The 8,944-nt window shown below is 38.8% G+C and overlaps 1 long non-coding RNA gene and 1 pseudogene across 1 annotated transcript; one reads left to right on the top strand and one right to left on the bottom strand.

Moving 5' to 3' along the window:
- Nucleotides 1-2,318: 2,318 nt before the first annotated feature.
- On the top strand, nt 2,319-3,396 carry LOC120104288. Its single transcript, XR_005506752.1, has 2 exons — nt 2,319-2,912; nt 3,000-3,396. It is a non-coding gene; the product is annotated as an uncharacterized LOC120104288 (long non-coding RNA).
- A 34-nt stretch (nt 3,397-3,430) lies between these two features.
- LOC113461869 lies at nt 3,431-8,299 on the bottom strand (annotated as a pseudogene).
- Between the last annotated feature and the right edge of the window lie 645 nt (nt 8,300-8,944).

Here is an 8,944-nt window from a genome sequence, read left to right as displayed (position 1 = left end):
TTTATTTCAAAAATAAATTTGATTTTTTTATAAAAAAACAAAAGTAATTTCTTAAAATTTTAACTTGGAATGAACTATCCATAGAATAACTTATTTTGGAGTAGAGAGAGAGAGAGAGAGAGAGAGAGAGAGGTTGACTCATTTTACTTGGAATTGACTTATTCTGCAACCCAATGATTATAACTTAAACAATGTTTTCGGGTGAGTCATCTCAAGGATTAAGCTCATGGGTCTGTCTTGGAAGGAATCATATTCATAGCCATGGGCGGAGTCGGATGCAGAGAAAGCCAAGCATGCCATGTCACGCCCCAAATTCGAATCATGACACGGCCATGCTATTGCAAATCTTTGCCCGTAATAACACGCAGCCACTTAAAAACTTCAAATGTTTCATCAATAAAAGATTGATTACAAAGAATCTAAAAATAGCAACATTTAATATGTCATTTTCTTTTCCCCATAACCCTGAAGCATGTCACGCTCCTCGTTCCTAGCATCTCCTATTCATCTGTAAGAACATAAATAAATGGGTATGAGCTATAAAGCTCAGTAAGTAACCATGCATAATCTTATCTGATCAAGCATAATATTTTCTCATACTAGTGCATTAATTTAAGAAATTAACAGTTGTAACAAATTAAACATTTCATATAACAAACCAGTCATAAAACTATGCATGTCCATTTACGCAACTTCATAAACATGGCTATGCATCATAAAACTTTTGTCATTATTCATGCTTTGAAATCCGTACTCGTCATTACTCATGCTTTGAAATCCGTACTCATCATTATTCATGCTTTGAAATCCGTACTCATCATTATTCATGCTTTGAAATACGTACTCGTCATTATTCATGCTTTGAAATCCGTACTTATCATTATTCATGCTTTGAAATCCGTGCTCTCAGATGATAGTGCAGCTATGGTCACTATTATTACCCGTGATAGGGCCATAATCTTTACCAACTATTATTCCCCGTTGGCAGGGTCTAAGCCAAGCTATTATAACCCGCTGGCGAGGGCCGTATGCCAAGCTACTATAACCCGCTGGCGAGGGCCATAATATTTGCCAACTATTATTCCCCGTTGGCAGGGTCTAAACCAAGCTACTATAACCCGCTGGCGAGGGCCGTATGCCGAGTTACTGTAACCCGCTGGCGAGGGCCATAATCTTTGCCAACTATTGTTCCCCGTTGGCAGGGTCTAAACCAAGCTATTATAACCCGCTGGCGAGGGCCGTATGCCGAGCTACTGTAACCCGCTGGCGAGGGTCATAATCTTTGCCAACTATTGTTCCCGTTGGCAGGGTCTTCTTCCAGTTACTATTACCCACTGGTGGGGGTCGTAAAGCCAAGTTACTTTTACCCACTGGCGGGGGTCGTATGCCTAGTTACTGTTACCCACTGGCGGGGGTCGTGCATAGCGATCTGAGAGTTCTTAAAAATATATCATGCTTTTCATAAATCTTTTCTCATAGATACATTGGAAAGTGAATAATGGCATCATGCTAAATAAAACTCATGATCATGCTGAAAACTTTATTTTTCTATGCATCTTTCTACATCATCATAATCATGTGTATATAATATAATAATAATCATGATCCAAAATCATGTAATCATTTGCTAACACATGCTTGATCCTAATTTTATGAAAATATAAATAATCATATACAATTTCATAATCAAATAGTCGCAAGTATTTGATAAAACATAAGGTTATATCATGGTTATTTACTTTTTCCACAATTCATATACACAATTCAAATTGCATAAATAATACGTGTTCATCTTATAAAATGTGATATATGATCCATAATAAGATTAAGACATGTTACTTACCTTAATTTGCTCACCCAAATGCCAATTCTCCAATACCTAGCAAGATCATTAAATTACATATCACTTGCACATTTTTTAATTTCTATTTATTTATAATCTTAAAGTCATTTATAGCCCATCCATTGGACTCAATTTCATTTTCGGGTCCATAACCTAGTTCCATTTCTGGGTCAGGCCCATGGCCCAATTCAATTTCTGGTTCTGGTCTAATCTACTTTCTGGTTCGGATTTGATTCCATTTCTGGTTCAAATCTGGATCAATTACATATTGGTTCAGATCTGACTCAATTAATTCTGGGTTTAAGAATATTGAGCTCAGACAAGAGCCCAGTCTAGCCTGGGGCCTTTAAAGCTCGGTTCATTTGAATCCCACCGTCGGAATCAGGCCCAATTCGACCCACATCAATTTTTATTTTATTTTCCTTTCTTCTTTTCTTTTCTTTTCTTTTCTTTTCTTTTCTTCTTTTTCTTTTCTTTCTTCTCCTCCCTTTCCGAACCTTCTTCTCCTTTCTTCTTCCCTTCCCGATCCCCTCCTCCTCCTCTTCTCCTCTCCTCCCATGAGGCAAGGGGGTTGAGCTCGGAAGAAGGTCGACCCGAAGCCGGCAGCGCCTGTGGCCAACCAGCGGCGCCTGTGGCGGCCGTGGTCCGACCGGCAGCAACCGCGGCCCGGCTGGCCGCTCCTTTCCTCCATCTCTGGTGGGGGAAGATGGAAGCTCGGGCACCGTCGAGAGGAAGGAGGGCCTCAGTCGCCCTGATCCTCCCTCTCCAAAGTTCTCGACTACCGGATCTAGGACCACCATCACCGGACTTTTTCTTCTCTTCATCCTTGACCTCTCCTCTTCTCCTCCTTCCTCGGTGGGAGAAATGGAGCTTGAGGTCACCTACTGAGAGGAAGGGTGAGAGGAAGATTTAAGGATGTATTGAGGCTGGATTCATGGAGTGCTAGGTTAGGGTCAGACTAAAAATGTGAAGGAGATGATCGGGAGGAGGAGGGTATTCGGCTGTCAACAGCCATGGTCACAACTGTGGCCGATCGTGCCAACGCCGACTCAGCGGCCGAACACCACAGGTTGAGTCTTCCCCCTCCCTTCTCTTCTTCCATTTCTCTTTTATTTTATTTCCTTCTACCTCTGTTTTTATCTCATGGCTAGATTAGATCTAAGCTAAACAGGATACAAATCATGAGGGGGAGAGGGGTTTAAGGTTTTACCTTGCTCCGAGGAGGAGCCGAGCAGCTCTTCCGGTAGCTTGATCGCTTCCCCCGGCGCCTCAGCCTCCTACTTCGACGGCGTCGCTCCCAATCCGATTCCTTAGTAACAGAGATGGGAGTGAAAGGTGGAGGAAAGGTAAGCAATGGAGTCCCTCAGTGAGCAGGAGTATGTGGGTTTTATAGACCTCGGCGGGGAGGGAGAAGTGGTGGTGATTGTGGCTGTCAGGCGGTTATAACCGCCTCAACAGTTGTCGATCTCCACCGCCATTCCTCCCAAGTTTCACTAGTGACTGTAAAGAACTAATTGCATCATAAAATTTGAATGAGATTGTTTTCACTATCATTGATCTGGCAAAGCAACCTGTTGGCAAAGATGGTGGTAAAAATGTGAAATTTCTCTTTAGGATAAAAGCTTTGATCTTGAAACAAATGGAGATGCTCAATTTGGTTTCCCATAAACCATGTCTAGGAATAGAAACAGTTAACCAAGCCATTGTTCAGCACGGCGTTCGCCTCCACCTCCAACGGCATGCCGAATGCTGATCTTCTCATGGGAATACTTCTCCTGAAGCCACTCGAAAGCATTCATGTCAAGTTTTCCAGTGACGGATTTCCCCTGCTTCCTTCTGATCAGCTGTTCCCTTATTGAAGCCCAGAGCTTCTCAATTGCATCTCTTTGTCGAGCCGTGAACCTGTCTATGTTGTCAAATGCATGCTTAACCAATATATCAATCACAGTTTGGGCCCTGACACACAGACAATATTACATCCATTAACACAAATGATGGAAATAATGCTTGTTAAAGTGTAAAACAGAATGAACCTGAAACAAGTTAAAAAAAATATCAAAGGGAATCAGTGAGAATGTGATAATCTGACCAGAGTACTTTGTAACGTTTTGCAGCAACCTCCAAACATAATAGTAAAACTTCTCTCTGTGACTTGATAAATCTCTTGGATTCTTCTTCTTCTGCCCTTATGTTTACAGCTGTTACGTCCTTTACTTTAGATCTTTCATCCTTCTTAGATGTACTTGGGAGCAGAGAATCTAATCCAAACGGATCGCATGTTTCTTTATTAGATTCAGACAAATCAGGCGATGTATTTTCCTGCTGACAATTGTCAATGCCAACTGCCTTATTTTCAGCTAGTGCCAGTGCTGCCGTTTCGTCGCTGTCATCGTCCGTGGTGGCAAGGCGGAGGCTAGAAATGGCTTCTTTGATTTTTCCTGCTGCTTTTGAATACTGAAATAGTAACAATACTCGGTAAAGACAAAGGTACAAAACATAAACAAGGATGCATTATAAACACTTTTTTCTGAGAAATATGTAATATAAACAGTTCGATATGGTTTTGGAGAACATCTAGACCTTCTCATGTCAAAAGAAAAGAACATAATCACTAATTAATTCTGTTCCACATCCACAAGAGCCTAACAAAGAAGTATTAAGCCTGTCAAGCTTAAGCATTTTTATCATTATCATCTAAATAACTGAATGCATTTATACTATAATAAAATAAAAACAGAATATAAATAGGAATGTGATTCTGAATATGTATTGTTTTATATCCTATACAGCGAGTGAAACCGCCAAACTTAACAGCAAGCTCAACATTGAAAATGATGAAAATAAAACTTCAAATTTGCGAATCGTTTATGCTTTTGCTTTGTCAACCCACCAAGTTGACCACCGAATCACTACCCGTATAGAGCAAAGGTGATTTACTTATTTACTTTTTGGACCAATGGCAGAGAAAATTGTCTCACAACCCACTTCCATTTTGTAAAGACATTGCACCTATTATTTAACAAAAACCCCTATACTGAAAAGCCCATTGCTCCTAGTGAAAATAATTGTTATGATTCGACTTAAATTCAGTCCCTCCTGTCAGAACAAGTTGATGAATCTAGAGCTTAAAAATCTTGTAATTTTTTATATCAACTGAAGGAAGAACATGATGGTTAAGTGTAAATGACAGTACCATATTAAATGGTTCTCTGTCAACAATCACTACTCAAGCATGAATCATGCTTTCTTTCATTTATTAGAGGTTAAATAGTTAAAGAAGTGAGACAAAATCTCTTGCAAGAAATTTAATTTGCTAGGAAGAACGATATTAACTTAAACATACATCAGAAATAAAATGCTGGTAACATTGAAAGTAATAAATAATTAGCATTTAAAATAAATGGGACTCAACAAGAAGTTGCCAACATTTTGTGTAGAGTAACGGTACACTGTGGTTCATCATATCAGTACGTACTGTCCTGTACCGAGCATATAGTATTAGACTGGTACAAAACCAAAACTCAGTATGGAGGGTGTACCGAGTCTCGATATGCCAAACCAATCCCATATTAGGTGTACCAACACTATACTACTAGCATGATACCAGTACGGGGTCCGGTAGCGAGATAGCAAACCCTGACATAAACCTAGAAAAATAATAAGCGCATTCTCAATTGAATATCTCTAGTCGTCTAAGTTAAATAATATACCAAACAAAAGAGATCTAGAGTGATAATTAAAAGAGAACATCTCAGTAAAATGACCAAATGTGCAATTGATGCAACAAAACACATGGATAAAGCAGAAACCTTTGCCATGGTTTAGTGCTGTCAGAAACAATACACTTTGAGACAACATGACCTATAATTTTCCTTGCTTTATAAAACTACAATAGCATATGATGTTATTCAATGGGCATTATTATTAAATTATAAAGGCGGAACAATTTTCTATTCAGAAGACAATGTCTTTCATTAACATACTTGTGCAGAAAATTCCAAGTGTGTTTCTATGAGCATGCAATTATTACTCATGTTCTTGTAACAGAATGTTAGGGCACATGACATACTGACACTTGTTTCCCAGTGGTATAACTACATAGTATATATGATCAATCAGATATTATTGGATGGAGAGTTCATTTCTTTGTTAAGTCTATTACTTAATCTAATGATTCACCACATACAATAAGAAAACCAATTCTTCATACCACAAAGCTGTCATCAGTGTAAAGATCATTTGCCGCCACCGCCCGCAATGTCCATGTTATTAATAGATTTTTCTGCTGCTTGCTGAAGCACTGCACATCAGGAGAAGGAGGGGAAAAGAAGGTAAAGGTCAATCTCCACCAGCACAATGTTTTTCTGCCATCAAGGAAATGGCCGTATATGAAAAGAACATATAACAATGCTGTTGCAAATGTGATATTCCAATCACAGATGACAGGTCAAAAATAGGCTAGCTCTCATAGCTTGGCAACACCAAGAGCCTTCTGGATAATGACATGCTATTTCTAGATCTGATGTGGCCAATTCCTCACAGATTCTCGTTTCAACTACTATCAAACGACTACAACCAGCTACATGACAATTCATAACTAGCCCTTTATCAAATACATACTAGAAATTACAAAAATTTCAAAACCGCACCTCTGTAACATCTTGAACTGCTGAGAAGTGAGAACAGGGCCTGGTAATCTGCTCTCAATGCAGGGTCATTACAAGCTGTTGGTGAAGACATTGCGGCCTCCAATACAGCAAAGAAGTGTTCACTAATCCCTGGCTTCACACTTCCAGCCTGGATTAATTGCATAGCAAGCTTTGACGCCTTGAACTTCGAAGGATTCTTTATATGTGATGCTATCTTTTGCATTGCTTCTATAATCTGTGTTTCTGTTGCATCAACACTTGTTTTGAATCTCAATTTCTTCTGTGGTGCTGTCAGACACATCAAGTAATTTAATTTAAAAATGAAAATTATCTTTCACAATGAAATATTTCATCTGATTAGCAGAAAGAATAACATTCAAACAAAAAAAAAGAAATGAAAGTTTAATGTTTTGAGTACAAAAACAGGTGAATTTCTACAGATATTTAATTCAGATGCAATACACGGTCACAGGAAAAAAAAAAAAAACAATTTTGTACCTCAATTCAGATGCTTCTAGCGAACAGGTAAGCCTAGTCAATAAGGATGTCAGCAGCAGGTGTTCCGAATTTGCTAAATCAAAGAGCTTACGTTGTCCATCTAGTACTGGAGGACACTAAAACTAGGTCAAAAGTGCAACAGCTTTTGCTGCCAAACGATTAATTCCAGATTTAAACACATAGCCATGAAAGTATAAGATCAATCAATTATATCAGATATCAACAAAACTAACAGTGAGCAAGAAAACAAAAAGGATTGGTTGCTCAGACTGTGAATTGGTTATCCACAAGCGGCCTGATAACCTAGTCTTAATATAAGACAGTAGTATCAGAATTGGTTATCCACAAGCAGCCTGGTAACCTAGTCTTAATATAAGACAATAGTATCAGTCCAATAAATCAACCACCCCTAATATCTAGCCATCTAAATATGTCGTCAGTTCCTCCATCTTCCCGCATGAGAGGTTACAAGATGTTAGTGCGGCGGTAGGTTTATGGCCCATGTACTATAAGGGGGGGCTTCAGCTGCAATTGTTTTGTGAAAAAAAATAATCATGGGTGAAGCATGTCTTTGTGACTATGAAAACCAGAAGTCATTTGAGTCGGCTCCAATTCAGATGCAATAGTCATGCACATAATGAGGAATCATAACTTGAATGGGTAGTGTTTTAACTAATTCATAGTGATCATTGAGTTCCTAGGATCTTTCTTAAAATCCATACCTCCTCAATCTGTGATCGCTCCTCCATTGAGTTCCTCGGTTTTACTTTTTTGTTGATTGAACTCCAATTTAGGTTTTTGAGCCATTCAAAATTGAGAGGGTTAGATGATTCAAAGGCACAACAAAAGAAAAAAAATAATGGAATTTGTTAAACCGAAGAATAAAAGGATCCAATCTCCACTAAAAAACAACAAAAAAGAATTACATACTTATAATCATTGGCAAGAAAAGAACGTAAAACTAACTGATTAAATGAAGAAGTGGATATTTTAAGTAAGAAATATAAAAGGCTCTTTGGATTCCGTAGATCTTTTAGTCAGAAAATGGTAAAGAATTGCAGCGGTGCGACCTAGGTTTGGGTTACGAAGGGACGAGTGCACTTTTTTGACCGGTGCACGAAAACATGAGTTCTTCATGACCATCAACTAGTTCAACATATTTCAAACCCAAATTTTTTTTTGTCAAGAAGGGAAAAATCTTATCTACGATGCTCTTGCTCTCCATCTATTGACACCTTTACAAATTCCAGCTGTGGCATATGCTGCTTTACAAGCAGCAGCTGCATTATTCATCCATGAGGCGTGATAGGAATGCCCCCGCCCCCTCACGAGCCCCGCCGTCGCCGGCCACGGCCCGCCCTCCTCCCGCGTCCGCTGCGGCCCGGCCCCTTTTCGAAGCCGCCGGCCTCGCGGGAGGAGAGGTGTTCTCTGCTGGCCAGCCGCGGCCGCCTCCGGCAGCAACCCCGCCCCCTTCCGGGTCCCCTTCTGCGGCCGCCGCGGCCCGGCCCCCTTCCGGCGCCGCCGGCTCGCGGGAGAAGAAAGAAGAAAGAAGAAGAAGGGAAGAAGAGAAGAAACAAAAAAAAAAGAAGAAAAGAAAAGAAAAAGAAGGAAAAAAAGAAAAGAAGAAAAAAAAGAATATATATATATATATATATATATATATATATATATATATATATATATATATATATGAACGAATCAATAAATATATAACTGTGTGACGCGGTGAACAATTAATTGTGTGCAGAGAAGATTTAACTGTATTTTTCTTTTATTTTTCTTCTATTCTTCTCCTCCCTTCTTATTTTATTTATTTATTTATTATTTTATTTTATTGTAATATATTTAGTTATTATCTTAATTAATTATTTATTTTTTATTCGTTCACTCGTAAATATATTTATTTTATGCATTTATTTATTTATTTATTTATTTTTCTTTCTTTTTCTTTTTT

The sequence above is a fragment of the Phoenix dactylifera genome, chromosome 17, assembly GCF_009389715.1.
Source record: "Phoenix dactylifera cultivar Barhee BC4 chromosome 17, palm_55x_up_171113_PBpolish2nd_filt_p, whole genome shotgun sequence".
In the NCBI taxonomy this organism is placed as follows: domain Eukaryota; kingdom Viridiplantae; phylum Streptophyta; class Magnoliopsida; order Arecales; family Arecaceae; genus Phoenix; species Phoenix dactylifera.
This window is presented reverse-complemented; position numbering and strand designations above follow the sequence as displayed.